This window comes from Perognathus longimembris, chromosome 2 (assembly GCF_023159225.1).
Source record: "Perognathus longimembris pacificus isolate PPM17 chromosome 2, ASM2315922v1, whole genome shotgun sequence".
Classification (NCBI taxonomy): Eukaryota; Metazoa; Chordata; class Mammalia; order Rodentia; family Heteromyidae; genus Perognathus; species Perognathus longimembris.
The window spans coordinates 100,132,166-100,150,932 of NC_063162.1; the positions used below are offsets into that span (position 1 = coordinate 100,132,166).

The 18,767-nt window shown below is 38.9% G+C and overlaps 1 non-coding gene and 1 pseudogene across 1 annotated transcript; both read left to right on the top strand.

Annotated features, from left to right (window-relative positions):
- Positions 1-18,767, top strand: part of LOC125345176 — an 83,577-nt pseudogene that overhangs the window by 38,473 nt on the left and 26,337 nt on the right.
- LOC125347495 lies at positions 16,981-17,116 on the top strand. The gene has a single exon (XR_007210249.1). It is a non-coding gene; the product is annotated as a U4 spliceosomal RNA (small nuclear RNA).

Consider the following 18,767-nt stretch of genomic DNA (forward strand, 5'->3'; position numbering starts at 1 on the left):
CAGATTAGCAGGCTTCACAATCATCCCCTGAACTTATTAACCGAAAGAAGACACCCTGGCTGATAAGGAGCCTAAGTTTCTCTGTGACATCTACTAAAACTTTTTACAACTGTTACAGATGAGATAGACACAGACTTTCCCTCACATTCATTTGCGGACACCAGTCTTCCCAAAGCTAGCACAGCAGGAAGCCATACTGCAAGACAGTCTCCACATTTACCATGAGCCTGTCATGAATGCTTGATTAAAAAAAAATCCTGCCCCTTAATGAATGTAATGTGCTTAATTAATATAGGAGCCAATGAAGCCTTTGAGTGGTTTTGTGGGCTTGCTATGACACTGTCATGATAGTTTTGCTTGAATACTACCTGTTTCCTATAGAACTTTTGCAGTTAAGCAAGTCAATATTACCTATTCCTTTACTCAAGTCTAAACATAATACATCCACTCTCTGTTTTACATAATTAGGACTACTTCATAATTAGGTGAAGGCTTGTCCAAGCCCAGTGAAAGGAGATGTTCACTGCCCCCAGGTAGTCTTATCTCTTAGAGCAGTTTACAAATCCACAGCTGAATGGTCAAATAGATACTCTTTTAACTGGAATCATCTTTTATAGATGCAATAATATACTGTAACCTTTATTTTTTGTGGGCAGTACTGGAGTTTGAACTCAGGACCTGATCATTTGTCTTCAAAATGTAAAACACTTGGTGTTTTTCTACTGCTTATAAATAATCTTACTTGTAAGACAGGCACAATGGTTCATGCCAAAAATCCTAGATACTCAGGAGGCTGAAAATGGGAAAAGCATGGTTTGAGGCCAGCCTTGGCAAAAAGTTTGTGAGTTCTATCTCACTCAATTGAAAGGCTAGGTTCAGTGGTGAATGCCTGTTATCCCAGATATGCAGGAAGTATAAACAGGAAGATTATAGTCCAGACCAACCCAGGAGGAGAAAAATAAGAGCCTATTGGAAAAATAACCACAGCAAAAAGGACTGGGAACATGGCTCTGGAACGTACCTCCTAGCAACAGTAGGCCCTGAATTCAAATTCCAATACTACAAAAAACAGGTGTTGGTGGCTGACATCTGTAATCCTGGCTATCTCAGGCTGAGAACTGAGGGTGGAGGTTTGAAGCCAGCTCAGGCAGGAAAGTCTATGAGAGTCTTACCTCCAAGAAACCACCAAAAAAAGCAAAAAGAATAGCTATGGCTCAAAGTGGTAAAGCATTAGCTTTGAGCACAAAAACTCAAGGACAGGGCCCAGGCCCTGTTCAAGCCCCAGGAACAGCACGCATGGGTGCACACATGAGCACACACACACACACATACACACACACACATACATACACACACACACACACACAATTCTGTTTATTGACATTGAGTAAATGCTAAATAATCCATGTGTATATCCTAAATGCTGTTCATCACACTGATCCTGGTCATAAATTTTTTCGTCTTTTAATCTTTTTTAAATCTTAAATCTTTTAAATTACTCTGAATAGGTATATATCTCTCAATACTTCGTTTGAAAAACAGTTGAGATATCTAGGCATCAGTGGCTCACACTTTAATCTAGCTAATCAGGAGGCTAACAGCCAGAGGATTATGGTTCAAGACTGGTCTTGAAGTCTGAGAGACACTACCTCCAAAATAACCAGAAAATAACTGCATCAATAATAGAAGGCCGTCTTGAGCAAGCAAGCCAAGTGGGAGGAGCTGGGTACAAACTGTACTACCAGGGGAAAGATATCACTCTCTGCCACATAATTTCACAAGGCTTGGTGTTGTGATTAATTTTGTCTGGACTATCGTTCCAAGGATGTTTTAAATGGTTCTGGAAGATAAAAATGGTGTCACCCCTTGAGGAACAAGACAAACTAATATAGCAACCATTTTGTTTACCATTTCCTTCTAGGACAAAAGTTTGACAAACTGACTGGCCGCCCTTTTTAAGACTGGGTTCAGACATCCATCATTCATTCATCTAGTCCACTCCACTGAGTCCCATAGGAGTTAGGAGACAAGAAAAGACCAGGTAAATACGAAGCTAAAGCTAAGAGTCCCACCTCTTCTGTCCACACTGAAAACCATGTTACGCTAACATGGTATTATGAAAGTGGGGCAAAGTCTCAGAGTCTTCTGGGGCAAAGTCTCAGAGTCTTCACAGTTCTCCACGGTTAGATGAGGAAAGTGATCAGGACAGGAAGAATATCTAAAGTCTTCTACCTCTGGGCAAGTTGGAGTCAATGTCTCCATGCTTAGAATGCTGGGGACATGCATGGTAACCGTGGTTGTTAGATCATGGACATCCAATGACTTGCTTGGAAAAGGAAAACTAGTGTCTGGGACAGAGTCTAGAGCTCTCCCTAGGTAAAGGAGTCAAGATGAGTCCTCCAGGAAGTGAGACCAATTAGAAAGAGTGAGGCAGGGAGAAGGAAGAGAAGGAGCCGCACATAGAGAACTGAAGACATCAGTGGAGGACAACATTCTGATCAGCCTGAGTTCTGATAGAAGCACGTATAGAAAGAAACTGCCAAAGCTGGAGAAAGGAACCAGCCTGGTGCTCACACAGGACAAGGAATTGCTTGTGTTGCCCGCAGCGAGGGTGGAGAACTTCACTATTGATAAAACAAAGGGTGAAGTGTGCATGCCTCAGTCATCTAGGCCTCAGCCAGCCCACTTGTACATGTGCTACGAGCAGCTACTCCAAGAAGCTCACTTGTATCCATCAATAACTTCACAAGTGTGACAATGGCAGGCCCAAAGGGCTCCTTGTAAACATCCCAAGTGTTCATTCCCTAAAGGGTCATTTCACTTAATGCTATGCCATTCTAATATCTTTCTCCTAAAGAATCCTTCTTGCCAGATGCAGGAGACTTACACCTGTAATCCTAGCTACTCCGGAGGCTGAGATCTGAGAACTGCAGTTCAAAGCCAACCCAAGCATAAAAGTCACCATGAGACTCTTATCTCCAATTAAGCACTGAACAAAACTAGAAGTGGAGCTGTGACTTAAAGTAGTTAGAGTGCTAGCCTTGAGTGAAAGAGCTCAGGGACAGCTCCCAGGCCCTGGGTTCAAGTCCCACAAATGACAAATAAAACAAAAAAATTACACTTGGACATGATGAATTGCACAGCACTCTAAACACAGTGAGACCAAAGGAGAATATTCTTAGGAGAGGACCACAAGGGCTCAAAAGCTATCTGCATATGATCTTATAAAACAATGCTTACCGAAATGAACTCCAAGAAGTGGAAACAAGTTTTTTATTGTACCATTTGTGGTTTCACATACACACACCCCATTTTTTTTGTTCTCTTTTGCCTTTTTTGATTTCTGTACCTTTTGTATTGTATGTTAGTTTGTCTGATTTGAGGAAGAGAAGGGGAAGCACAGAAACGGTGGGACAAAGGGGGGACTAATTCAGCAGTGATATTCACTAGACACTATGTTGGGAATGAACTGTACAACGTGGAGGGGAGGAGGTTCAGGAGGCAAAAGCCTGGGAGAAAATGAGGGTGGGATTGCCACTTGTTCAAAAAGAAATATACTCATTAATGTAACCACTCTGTACATCACCTTTACAACAAAAAATTTAAATTTTTAAGCAATGCTTATACCCAGAATCTTACAAAAAATTTCTTTAAACAATACTCCCTCTACTTCAACCATGCACACTTCAAGGGTGTTCCAAATTTTAGTTCCTGGACCCAGATAAGAACTAAATCACAGTCTATTCTTCCCATTACCACTTTTATTCCCTGTTCTATCTTCCCCCAAAGCGCTCCCTTGTCTGTCTCTGACATTATTACACATGAGCCCTGGTCACCTAAATAGGGAACAAAATGGTTTGATCACTGAATTGACAAAGTTTGATTATAATGCAGCTCTGAGTAAAATATAAAAGCACCTAAGTTAATCCAAGCATTTTTCTCAGTAAAGTTTTGCAGTTTCTGGCTGCAGTTTTGGGTATTTGCTTCAAACTATTGATTAATACTTCATTTTTCTTTTTATAGAAAGCTTCGATCAAGTAGGATTTGTTGCTTTTTAAGTTTTCTTGATGTCAAATTTTCATCCTGAGTCCCAAATTATATTCCCCAACTGAACTCTGAAAAGCATGCCTTGCTCATCACTGAACTCAAGAAAATATAGGAAATGTGTCATCCTGAGACAGCCCAACAAACCCTGTTAGACTCCTTCACATGTTCCAAAATAGGGAATCATATATCATAGGACAAAATAGAAATGACACCTGGCTCCTTTCTAAGCCAGGATGGTCTCAGTCTTTAAATAGACTTCAAAGACCTCTATTTTGTGACTACTATAGAAGTCATCGCTAGTGTATGTTTCTACAGCAAGAATTATATTGTGATGAAGCCACAGATTTTGACAGATGAGCAAGTCATGGCTCCTCTTTCACTGGAAAAGCATACCTTCTAAGCACTTTAGAAGCTTGAGATTTTCATGCTTTATCTCTTTCTTATATCAGTTTGACTTACAAGGGTCACTAATTTTATGGCTCAAATTAGTTCTCATTCCCAGGACTGAATCTCTGCTTCCAAAGTATTTTTCTGTGTTAAGTTATCATTGTAACCATGTCTATGCTACTGAAGTTATTGGCATTAACACAAGATTCCTATTGGATAGAGCTAATGCACTTGTTTTAGCCACTTGGGCACCTCAGTTCCTTCCTGAAACAGAAAGATAATTAAGCGAAGGCAAATAAGATAGACACATGTCAGTCAGGACAAACACTTTTCACCAAAGGTTTACCTTGTTCTAACAACACTGCAGGTAGATGGGTGATTTAGAATCACATCCTGAGGAGATACATTTCACACTTGCAAACCTCAGAAAGACAATGCACATGAGGATAATCTTGCCTCGCATGCAGATTCACACCACAAAACCCTGCTTGCCCAAAACAATTCCCCAAAGAATACACAGACAAAAATATTATAGATGATAGTCAAATGACTCCCTACCCTCCTGTCTAGGCCCAAGAAAAATTTCCATTTTTCTCCTGATTTGAATAGAAAACCAGAAGCCTGTGTCAGTAGGCAGAACACTGTTGTCCTTCAGGTCTCCAGAGCCATCATTAAAACTGACAATAATTGGCATTATAGCTGACAGCCCAGAGTGACAGAGCAAGCATCCATGGCCAGGCATACAGTTTCCTCTTGGATTGAGAAATTCAGGGAAGCCCACACAGAGCCTGCCCTTGTCACTCATGCTCTGTGAAGACAAAGGATGACAAGACTTTGGATCCAGCACTTTTCTCTAGACCCTGCTTACTGTCTTTGCCTCTTGTACGTCACCTCTCCTCCCAAGCTGAACTGATAGGAAGGAATTCAATGGCAATGAAAGCTGGGCTGTGATCAGTGATTTATGCATGGCAGGTGCTGAGAGGCCCAGGGCAGCACTCAGCATTGCAGCAGTGTTATGACAGGAGCTCGAGACTGTGATGCTAATGAGGACTGCGCAGCAAAATGCTTCTTCCAGCCCAAAGAGGCACCACACACCTGAGTGATAGCAATCTTCTTAGGATCCATCATTCACTCAGGATGTGTACAGAAAAACTCATCTCACAGCTAAATCTGTTTTATTCCCATTCTTCTCATCTCTTTCTTAAATAGTACTTGGATTCTTTCCACAAAAGCTCTCAAATTTCATATTTATGTGAGTGCCTGAATTGTAATAATGTAACAAAAGTTTTCATTCAATAGACAAAAGATCAGAGATGATTTGGGTTTTAATTATACCTACTCACAAAAAGAAAAGAATTTCTTCTTGTTTGTGCAGAATCTTGACACAATTTTAATCCAAATAGAGTGGTCATATGAAACAAAGACAGAAAAAAAAATGCTTTCAAAAACCTTCCTTGTACTAAAGGAAATTTTTGAAATGGGAAAAGGGAAGGGAATAATTTGAAAACAAAACCTCAAGCAGCCGCTGGAAAATAGAATTACATGGAAAGATCCACAATACATGCACAAGCAGAAGGTAGTATCTTAAAGAGAACCAGTATGTCCTTGGTTGTTTGTTTTGTTAACTCCAGCCCAGATTTCCAGAACAGCAGTGCTTCACACACCCCCTACATTCTGTGAATATTATCTTTAGTCACCCTGAAGTTTCCTTTAAAAAGAGCCCTAGAAATCTTTGAGAAAGCCACAGAGAAGGTAAAATCCATCCTCAAGTGCAACACCCATAGCCTTTCATCTTCTCATCATTTCAGACAGATGTCTGGGCAAAGTTACCTCTGATAAGAAATTCTATTGAGTAGTAAAAAACAATAATTGATATAATGTATTGTAGCCCAATGGTCCTACATAGATCAAAGTTCAGGAGATGAGAGCAAAGTAGGCAGGAGCTTGAAACTCCCCTTCCTGCTGGGTTGCCTTAGCTGAGCAATGAGAGAAGTCTGGTATTGAGATCCCTGGTTTTACCATCTCTGTGAGAGAAGAAGGTGGTGAATTGTAAAGACACAAATTCATTACATTTTATCTGATCTAGAGCCGACTTTAATGAAAACTTATACCCCATGGGCTCAGATGTGGGGGTGTCAGTACTTTTAAGTGGTTTTTTATTTGATGATAAAAGGAGGCTTTGGGGAAAGAAGAGGACTCTATGGAAAAATAAAACAGAATTTTATATCAATGTAGACTAGACTTTTCTTTCCTTGAATGTAGACAGAAGTTGCCAAGGACCTTGTCAAAGTAAAAGAACAATAAAAATTATGATAAGTAAAGTATAGTAAGTTCTGAAAATATATCCTAAAGGGACCATCAAAGCAAAAAATCCTTCCAGAAAAAAAAACAATCAATCCAGGTCCTGCAAGATGAGCAAGAATAGGCGCTTTACACGGACAAAGGGCAATAGCAACAATGTCCCAGCAGAAGAGAGACCATGGGATAAGGTCCTGAGTCAACCCAAAACAGAATGAATGCATGACATGGAGAAAATTCTGTGGTACAAATGAGAGAGGAATGAGATGAGGCTCACAATCTGGACACAGTCTAGGTGGCTGGCCTTAAAACCAGATTTTGGCATAGCCTCTGAGAAATGGGAAATCATGAGGACATTTTAAGTATGAACCCTAAGTTATGAAACTCTAGAATACTGTCCTACACAAAAGAATAAGCATAGATTTAGTAGGAACATGGCTAGAACCAGGAAGATGGGGCAGCAACTGTTGCAGATCCTAGGTAAGGATGATAACCAGAATAAGGTGGCAGCCTAGGATACCTGGTAAAGATTTACCTCCATCCTTGACGTCTCCTGCTTGAGCAAGAAAACCATAATGTCTTCTGAAATAAAACAAATTCAAACTCCTACTAATGATTATCAATCTTTTCAACTTCCACAAAAATGACTATCCTTCTCCTAGCTTGAGGAATGAGAAACCATAAGGAACTTCAGAGACACAATAGATCCTTCAATCTTCCCTCTGACTAACAATTCAGACACCATTAACTACCCCTTCGGTATTCATCTTGGATTGTTTTTTGATTCAGACTGGAAAGAGTGTGAGGAAAAAAACTTGTATGTGAGTGGCTTACTGGAACATATTCAGGCAATGCCTGTAAAGAAGCAGGATGGGAGATGGAGAAGTTGAACAGAGATATGGATGCAACAGAGCCTCAGCTGATTCCACTCAGCAATCTGGAGTTAGGCTTGTCTTTCAGAGTTGTGGAAAATTAAGAAAAAGGTCCTTGTATTTCACTGGTTACCAAGTGTGGCCAACCTAGAGGCATGATTTTGAATGGGGAATCTTTGTTGGGAAAGGGGTGTTGGGGGCATTCATTGGCTGCTAACAATTCAGCTAAGGAATAAATGTCTCAGTGCTTCAGTTGGGGGCTAGAAGGAAAGGGAATCTGGGTGGTTCAATATTGCATACACATTATCATCTATCTGTCTCCTACTTTACTGTTACTGGCATTGTCCCAGGCCATTATCATTTCTCACCTTGACATTGAAACGTTCTCTAACCTGGTTTTCTCTACATTCATTCTTGACATCCTTAAATCCATTCCTCCAGAAAAATACTAGAACTCTTAAATGTGAGGCCAACCAAGTTACTCTCTAACTGTCAATGACTTCTTGCTGCAGTGAAAATAAAATCCAAACTTCAAATTCTGCCTAGATTTACACTTCCTGATATGTCTCAGTACCCACAAAGCCAATTTCCTTCTTACTAAACAACTCTATCACATTGAGTTCTCTTTATCAGCAAACAATGTGATCCCACTTGCTTGCTTTCATATACCTTTGACTTGAGAACATTTCAACCTCTGTTACATGCTAAATTATGTCTGCTCTTAATAGTAGAGTATGAGAATCTGACAAAATATAGAATTTGGAAGAAAAGAAGAAAGTTGGATTCAGAAAGTAACCTAAGAAGGAGAAAAAGATCAAACCTGGGAAAGAAGTGAATTCTTACTCCATGAAGAGCAAAATATTGACTCAATTCTGTCCTAAGAGAACTGACCCCTTGGAAAGCAGCCAATTGCTTTGCTAATGTTATCTGTGACCTTCCACAAATGCTTACATGCAAGCATATGCTGGAAGGGAAGAGAAGCATAAAAACAACACCATTGCTGTGTATTGGAATTCTAACAACCTGTCATGCTTCATCTTTTCATTGATTCCAAATATTTACATTAATTTCATATCACAAAACCATAGCAGACTGTTTATGCAAAAGACATCTGTGTTTATGTTAACTTGCAACCAACCTTGATGTTTTAACTGTGATATCATGAATAATACCAAACACTGATAAAACTAGAATCACAAATACATGCTTTCATTATCATACAAATTTTTGACTATAGATTATACGCCACTAAGTATATTCTAATATTTAGTGGTATTTATAATAATCCTTAAAATTCAGAACACTAAAGAATTTTCCTCACATGACCAAAACAGAAACCAATGGGGGGGGGGGGTTGACAAGTGAAGAAAGGAAGGGTGAGTCATAATATTCAATGTACATATGTGAAAATGTAACTAGGAAAATTGAGATGATACGTGGGATTGGGAGAGATGAAAGAGAATGATTAAAGAGGTTTATTCTTCATTCCTAATGAACCAAAACTACTTTGTACAACTACTTAAAGATAATATTTAAAATACAGAAGCAAAGAGTCCATCAACTCACAGTGACTTGATTCAGTCACATGTTTATTTGTTGGTGGAGCCAAAATCTGAAACTCCAAAACCCTCAGTTCAATTCAGTGAGAACACTGAGTTGAGGCACTTGGAGTACTCTGTGGGAAAACCAAAATCAGGAACACTCAGTGGAAGTACTCACTTGGAGTACTCTGTGGGAAAACTCAGTGAGAAAACCAAAACCATATGCATGGGATACATTTCATGGCCTAGTGATTACTTATATTTCTGTTGTTGACCTTCTTGGCCTTCCTACACAAGGTAACAAACTATTGTTTAGGGGGAAAAAAATTAACTTTTTTCAAACAACTGGAGCATATTCTAGGGTATGGTATAACAGCTGAGAATTATGGGTTTTTAGTTCTTATCCATTTATGCGTATGGCTCCATTAGCAGTTCCTCTCTATGCTCTGCCACTGGAAGTCTAGTATAAAGGTCCACATCAGCTGAGCGTCTTTGCAGCCTGGCTTATGTAGAGTTTCACCAATGGGAATCACTAAAAGGAATCCAGAGAGTAGAAAGAGAAAAGTTATTATATTCCCTGTGTTTGCAGCTCACGCTTCAAACTACACCTTTGCCAACTTACATTCCTCAAGGAATACAATTAATATTGCCAGTCCCTTTTCCAAAGGGACTGTACTAACCCTCATCAAACTTCAAAACTGCTATTTTCCCTTCGAGACTAGAAGCTGACTGGTTTCCTTTGTTGCTAGCTTCTGGGCTCCATTCTGTTAGTTTCTTTCATATTCATTCTGTATAAATGGACCTTTAAACCTACTGATTTAATTTTTTCCTGCTGCAAACTGCTTTACATACACATACATAAATGATGACTCCTTGTGTCAAGGTGACTCATTTAAGTGTTCAACCTTGGAGTTGTGAAAGTCTACCTAACTACAATTAGCTAGATCTTCATTAAAACACCCACTGGAAATAGCTTTAAGTTTACCAGGAAGTCATGCATAGTGACCCATGTCTGTAATCCCAGCACTTGTGAAGATGAGGAAGAAGAACTGTAATTTAAAGGCCAGCCTGAGCTAGATAGTGAGAAAGAAAAGTTACTGGTGAAATATTACTCTAAAAAAAGAGAGGGTGGTGGTAATCAGACTATAAAGATTAACTCATGTCAGGGGATAAAAATAAAGCAAAACAAACTCAAATAGTTGAGAAAGGATCATCTCTCCCTCTAAGAATTATGAAGCTGAAGTTTGTATCCGCAATACCAGTCAAATAACAGTAGTATTAGTTAGATATGAAACAATGATGTTATCAGAAAACACTAGAACATTCTCTCTGAAAAATTGCTACATGACCTGCAAATCCCTAACAGCTCGATTTGATGTTCAGTTTGTTTTCACTAACACAATGGCTTAATCACTCCCTTACAAGCAAAATTGCTGTATTAACTGATAAGGCTTCTGGTGTATGATACCTTTTTCCCCGGCAGAAGCATGTGGGTCAACCTGAGAGGAGCCTGCCACGAACATATGTCATAAATACATGTTGAAAACAAATCTGGCTCTGGCAGCTCTTGCATTTCTCAGTAACTGGGCACACTTGCAGATCGGGAGACACAGCATTGATATTCTATGTTAAGCCTTTCGGTAAGCCATAATTGCCTCCTCTGTACCATCTTCAAAGGATACAATGTATGGAACTCTATATGTCTGGAATATTTTTTTTCTCAAATTTTTATTATCAAACTGACGTACAGAGAGGTTACAGTATCATACGTTGGGCATTGGATACATTTCTTGTACTGTTTGTTGCCTTGTCCCTCATGCCCCCCTCCCTCCCTGTCTGGAATATTTTTGAAAGTACCAACATACTGCCATGTTGGAGCCTAGGAATCTAAGACTGTTCAGTCAGACCTACTTGGTTTTATAGAAATTATTTTCACATTTAAAAATCTGAAGACCAAAAATCTGAAGACTTACGTGTCATGTCACATCCATTTATTTACTTATTGCCTCATTTGATTGCTTGTTGGAATTGTTGAAACTAAGGTTCAGGATTGTTAAGCACTTGCTCTGGGTCAACCATGGCTTATGGGGAAAGCTTAAACATCAGTTTAAGCCCACTCCTCTTTCCCATCCACCACAGGCTCTGTTTATTCAGATTATTCAAAAGCACAGTAATTCTTATAACACAAAATATAATAAATCTTGCTCAAATATGCCCCTAAGATAAAAAGTTTCATCCCATAATTCCAATTCTTCTATTCTATTATCTGGATTTTTCTTTGGCAGGAGCGATACTAGGGTTTGAACTCAGGGCTAGACTTGCTTAGCAGAGGCTCTATCACTTGACCATGCACTTAAACTTTTTGCTTTTGTTATTCTTTGGGGGGGGGGGAGGTCTCATTTGCATGAGCTGACCTGAACTGTAATATTCCTATTTGCACTTTCCACACAGTTAGGATGGCGAGGGTGAACCACCACATACAAACTTTTATTGGTTGAGATGGGAGCTTTACAAACATTTTCCCTAGGCTTTCCTCAAACTACAATCTTCCTGATTTCTGCCTCCCATTTAAGTTAAGATGACAGGCATGATATCACTGGCCCTGGGTAGATCTTCTTGATAACATACATTGGCCTTGAAATGCACTCTAATGTAATTTTCATTTTAGGCATATTGGGTTTTTTTTCCAGCAAATAATCATTCTTTCCCACACCCTTTTCATGGGAAATCTCATGTCCATTGATCATATGACTTGCTTCAGCTACTGAAATGTGGTTGAAAGGGATGGCCATGGTAAACCTCACTAGCACCTAGTCTCACTAGCTCCTAAGCGTCTCACCTCAATATAAGAAAAGCTTACTGAGGTAAAGCACCACTTTAGCCAGGTCTCTAGAATGACAAATACATGACCCAAGCCAGAGCTCACCCATAGGGTGAAACAGATTCACCATAGCCAGCCCCAGAAGAAAGAGCAAAAAATAAGCATTGTTCTTTTAAGCCACAGAGAATTTGTTATTCTTTTTTTTGCCATAGCAATAGCTCAGACATCTTCACAGTATGTGAATTGTTTGTGCATTTGTTGGCTTGGTTAAAATCTGTGCCCCAGACTGCAGTATAAGCCCCATGAGGGCAGAGACATTTTTCCTAGTCACAGCAACAAAACAGTATTTGGTATAGACTTGACAATAATTGCTTGTTAAAACTTACAGTGTCTGAACACAATCCAAAAGCAGAGACATCTCAAAGCTCATTGAATATAAGATTTTAAGATGCAATATTTAAATATTAATGTATGAACAAGTTCCTAAATTTTCTACTTGGTGATGATGAAAGGAATTTTTATATTCTTCCAAATAAAACCAACTGAAAATGAAAACTGAATTGCAAGTATGTTCAATAGCAAAAAGGACCATGTTTGAGCTATTTTCTCAGCTGTGTGCTGAGAGTGTTTCTTAATCAAAACCTAAAATAATAGCCCTGGCCTCTGACCACATTTGCATCAAACCTTCCAACTACAACTTGGTGCATTCTCTCCTTTCCTGCACTGGCCTTTCCAACACCCACTTTTTTAGGAATGTCCTTGTCCAATATCTCTGCTTTATGAGATTCTAGCAATTCTTCAGATGCCATGCTTTTGTAAAGTGTTTTCCATCTTTGGCCAAACAGAATTCATCTTTTGCTTGGAGTTTAGGGAGGCTATTTGTACCTCCCATAGAACATTGATCACATCCTGCCTTCTAGCGAGGCATCAGAGCCTCTAACAAGGTATGTGAAGATAGAATCATCTCTTATTCATTGCACTACCCTGGAAATACCATACTTTCAACAAATATTTGTCACTGTGAAGGATGTACTAACACATTCAAACATCCCTTACCATCAAATGCATTAGAACTGGAAAGAAAAGGGGAAAAAAGGGAGAATAAGCCACATTACCAGCCAAGCTTTCTAACAGTATGGGATTGTTGTTGAGGTATAAAGGGAGGTCAAAAATGAGCATTCTGCTAAGTTTACCTGAGCATAAAAAAACTGAAGATTTTGTCCTTAGGGCTGGCATCTTCACATAGTAAACAGCCAAGTTGATTTTGAAATGCTTTGTGTATATGATTTCTCTACTACATAATATTTTATAAAGCTCAGAACTTCTTTTATGAAAGGACCAAATTGAGCATTTAGACATTTGAGCAAGGATAACTTCCAGGAAAGAAATAGGCATGTGTACTAGTTGGTCTGATTAGAAAAAAAATATCGATACACTACCCACTTTATGCGATACATCAGTCAAGTGGTGTTCCTTTGAAGAAATGTTTCCATCTTTAAAATATAGACACACTTGAGATAGTCCTAGATTGAGTTAACTGACAGTTATTCATGGACTAACTGAATGAATTGAATGAGATTTCTTCTCATTTGGAAGCCAGTAGTAAATAGTACCTATAGAAGAAGAGTAAATTTAAAGTCCAAGAAGGAGGAGAGGAAATTTTTTAGTGGAGGGAGAGGGGTTCTGATACAAGTAGTAGGACATTTTAAGCAGGAGGCCCTGGGTTCAATCTCTGGCACTCAGGCCTCATGGGAATCATCGTGGACTCTAAAGGGCAACTGTAGGGAATTGGGAACCTGAATGGCAGCAAAAAAAAAGGTAAGAATGAATGAGGAAAGAAAGAGAAGACATGAGCACTAATTCAACTTTGAACCCTTACCCATGAGTTCTCAGAGCAATGCTGCATAGAAGCTGAGCTCACAAGAGGTCAACCAAGGCCTTTGGGTTTATTGGTGTAAGTATGCTTGGAATGGGAACAAATATCAACACTACCTCCTGACTGTAACTGTCATACTCCCTGTGCAGGATCACAATAAAGAGCTTCCTTTGAGGTAAAATTGGGGCTGTGTATGCATCATGACAAATAGGACTATTACTTATACAGTTTTAAAAGGCCTGCAAGTCAAATGTCTAGATGATGAATCTAAACAACATTTCAAATGAAGGTTTGACATCACCTAAAAAGATACCAAGTTTTAAGTTATTTCCCTCAATTCCAATTCAAATATCTGATATCCAGCTATGCTCCAGAAATGGAATTAGAAACAGAAATAAATGAGATATATGTTCCCTCTTCACACAGCTTGTGGTCTCAAAAGCGAGAGAGAAGCAGACACATAGTGAAACAATGCCTCTGCAGAAGGGGCACAGGGGAAGCCTTCTGGGGGACAGCCATAAATTCAATGCACACTACAGAGAAAAGAAGATTGGTCTTCTGGGAACACACATAAGGACATATCAGGTGACTTGTGGGTTCTTCTCTGGGATGGAAATAGATTTTAAAAGTTTTAAGCAGGAAATTGAAGTGATCAAAACTTCATGTGCAGAAATCTAACTCAAAGGCTGATGCATTAGTTAAGGTGAGATACAATTATGAGGTAGAGCTAACATGAGATATGAAGAAGACATGAACTACAGCAAGAAGAAGGGTCAAAAAAGGCAGGCAGGATGCTAGTAAATGTTACCGCTTCAGAGTTATGAGTTCAATGGTATGCAATGTAACATTACAACTCATAGATAACATACAATTTTCCTGTCTTATTTAAAGAATGATTAAATATATTGAATGACATCCCTTGAAACACTACTTAACTTTAAGAAAGAAAAAAACAACAATTAAGGTGGGCACTAGTGGCTTCTACTTATAATCTACCTAACCATAAGACTGCTGTTGAGGTTTTTGGTTTGAAGCCAGTCCTGGGAGAGTCTGTGAGACTCTTACCTCCAATTAACCAACAGAAAAGCTGCTAGTAGAGATGTGACTCAAGTGGTAGAGCACCAATATTGAGTGAAAAAGCTAAAGGACAGCACCCAGAGTTCAAACACCAGTAGCAGCACAAAAACAAACCCACTTAAGCCACCTAGAATAAGGACTTCCAAACAACAGGATACTTGTGTGTTGGAAATAAATCAGTACAAATAAGGAAGTAAACCATATTGAAGATTGTCCCATATTGTTAGGTATGTCATGCTCTGAACATGGACATCACTGAGGGGGAAAGTAGGGACTCAAATACAAATTGAGCTTTCTTTGTTCATCTGGTATAACCTGTGTGCCTAGAAGGTCAACAACAGCCCTGAAACGTTATACCACAGCTCTGCCTAAAGTAACAACCAACTTTCGTCATGAGAAAACAAATGAGTCGTGATGCCTTTAACCATCACTGTGGAGCTTGAAGTGGAGCCACCGTCATCATTATCCAGTGGCACCAGGAGAAAAAAGGAAAATTACAAAATTGATTTCAGGTCATGTGGAACATTCAAATAAACAGTGATGGTAGGGGTAAAACCACAGTAAGGGAATATAAGAGAAAAAAATAAAGGTATGGTTTCACATGGCATGTTGAAAATAATTACAACAATGATATAACACTTGGTTCCATAACGTGGAGTTCATTTCACTTAGCATCATCTTATGTGTTCATAAGGGCAGAGCTGTTGGTCTATTGTGATCCTCTGCTGTGACTAGCCTAAACCTGTGCTAATTATTCCCTATGAGGGAAACCATAGAGTCCATGTTTCTTTGGGTTTGGTCACTTCACCTAGTATAATTTTTTCCAAGTCCTTCCATTTCCTTACGAAGGGGGCAATGTCATTCTTTCTGATAGAGGCATAAAATTCCATTGTGTATATGTACTACATTTTCCTGATCCATTCGTCTACTGAGGGGCATCTGGGTTGGTTCCATATTTTAGCAATGACAAATTCTGCTGCGGTGAACATTGTTGTGCTGGTGGCTTTAGTGTGGTCTTGCTTGTAATCTTTTGGGTAGATGCCCAAAAGTGCCCCTTTGGTTCCAACTACTTAGGAGGAAGAGATTTGGATGATCCGTTCAGAAAAAAAAAAGCAAGGGAAATCTCCATTTCCATGAATAAGCTAAATATGGTGGTACAAGCCTATAATCCTTGCTACACAGGAGCTTGTAAGTAGGAAGATAATAGTGCAAGATCAGCCCCAGGCAAAAACTCAAGATCCTATCCAAAAAATAATAGCTAAAAGAAAAAAAACTCAACCTCTTCCCCCACAAACAAACCATTCTATTCACTACAGCATCACCAAGATCATTTCTCATCCACATTAAAGCTTCTAACTATGTCCTTATCTCTTTTTGAGAAACAACTGATTGCCTGTCACTGGCTTATACTTTCCAAGATGGATTCTGTAAAAGGCATTTTATCTCACACATTGCTTTAGTCAACCACGGATATATTGCCTCATGTTTCAAGATATATTCAATTCAAAACTGAGATTTAAGCTCTGTCTTTAGCACATTGTCCTTTTGCCCCCATGGAAAATGGAATTTTTATATGACATTTTTGGTGACCTTCTTGACTTTCAAATGGCCCAATCATTTTTTAAAGCAACATTGTTCTATAATGTCTTATTAACGAAAGGGAAATAGTCTGAAGTCAATTTGTGAAGTAATATAAAGTGGTTCCACTTAACTATCCACAAAGACACTGGTAGGAAGGTTCATAGTAAAATGCAGCTATGGTACCTGATTAACATAGCTTTCCCTGTTATTAGCTACATTTCCCTGTGGACCTACGGAGGTCAGATTTTGTATAAGGCTTTGAACATTCAAAGAAAAGTAGAACATTATCCCCACACTTTAGAAACTCAATCCAGTCAATTTTCAAGGACATTGGCAAGTTCCCCAGTCCTAAATATGGGGACAATTTGAAGATATCTCCATCACATTTAAATTTAGTAATTTTACTAAGCTCTACCACTTCATAATCCAATTTATCCCAATGTTTCTCCCCCAGACTTGTAATTTCAAAATTCCAAAATAAGCTTTGCACAAAGGCAGTACCATAGCCAATGAGGTTTATCTGAGAAATGATTATTGCTAATTGAAAACTTTCCCCAAACAGGCTTATAAGATTTACTATTTATGACATTTCAGTATATTTGCCACACTTCAAGGTAGATGTCATATGAAAAGAAATAATTTACGTGTTCAGAGGCTGTAGTTCATAACACTTGCTCTCTTCAATGTCAGGTTCTCAGGGACAAAGTAGCACTTGATGCACATTATGTATATTCAGCCCTAACCATCATTTTCTGGCCCAGACACACCTAGATTTCCAAGTGTGAATAAATCAATTGAATGCCACGATTATTTTATTTTAACTACCTGATTGTTCCCCTAAAAATAAAATGGAAAGTCTATGTCTTATTATTTATTTTTATTGAAAATAACAGAACATGTGCCTTATCCAACATCCAACAGAGAATAATTGAGCTCAGACACTGTGGCAAGCATTGCATTCATTACCAATGGTATCTATATGATGGGAACTGGGGGTATCACTCAGTCATGGTAGTGCACTGGCCTAGCATGAGTCAGGTTTGATTCCCAGGTTTCCAAAAAGGAAAGAATGGTTATCTATGCTGGTAAATAATGCAGCCCCTGACTTCTTAGAGCATACTATATCTCAATCATTCAATTTTCCTTGTACAAGCTCATGAACTCATAGAAACTAGTTGATTATGTCTTTAAAGGATTTCTTTGTTGAAGGTGAATGAAAGTAGATCTCTTTTACAAATATCCTGTTTATTTAGTAAAATCTGATAACTAATAACATAACTAAAGAAGAAATCTACAAAGAAGAATTCTATATTTCAATAATGTATCTTTTGATTAGTATAGTGTGTGTGTGTGTGCGTGTGTGTGTGTGTGTGTCCCAATACTAGTGCTTGAATTCAGTGCCTGTGTTCTCACTTGGCTTTTTTCACTCAAGGTTGGCACTGGACCAACTTCAACTACACTTCTACTTCCTACTATATCTTTTGGTTCAAGGACTAAAGAATCTACAAACCATCCCAAACTAGGACAAACTAGCAGGTCGGGTAGCACTTAAGATGTACAAGGAATATCTTCTGGACAAAAACTGAAGCATTTGTAAGCTATTCTATTTCTTTCAATTTCCTACACTGTTTTGCCATTCCTCTTGTAAGTCGGGGATGGGGAATGATCCATTCCTGTCTTCCTTCTTTATTTTCAAACATCTACAGGTAATACTGCTCTTATATTAGTTTAATAATTCATAAAAGAAATTTCCTGGGATGGGAAAGATTGACAAGATTGTTTGCCTTGTATACATGAAGCCCTGGGTTCGATTCCTCAGCTCCACATATACAGAAAATGCCAGAAGTGGCACTGTGGCTCTGTGGCTCAAGTTGCAGAGTGCTAGCCTTGAGCAAAAAGAAGCCAGAAACAATGCTCAGGCCCTGAGTCCAAGCCACAGGACTGGCAAAAGAAAAAAAAAAAGAAGAAGAAAGAAAAAGAAAGGGGCTGGGGATATGGCCTAGTGGCAAGAGAGTTTGTCTCCTACACATGAAGCCCTGGGTTCAATTTCCCAGCACCACATATATAGAAAATGGCCAGAAGTGGCGCTGTGACTCAAGTGGCAGAGCGCTAGCCTTGAGCAAAAAAAAGAAAAAAAAAAAAAAAGGGAAGCCAGATACAGTGCTCAGGCCCTGAGTTCAAGGCCCAGGACTGGCAAAAAAAAAAGAAAGAAACAAACAAACAAACAAAGAAAAAAGAAATTTCCCTTAATTCTTCAAAAATAATCT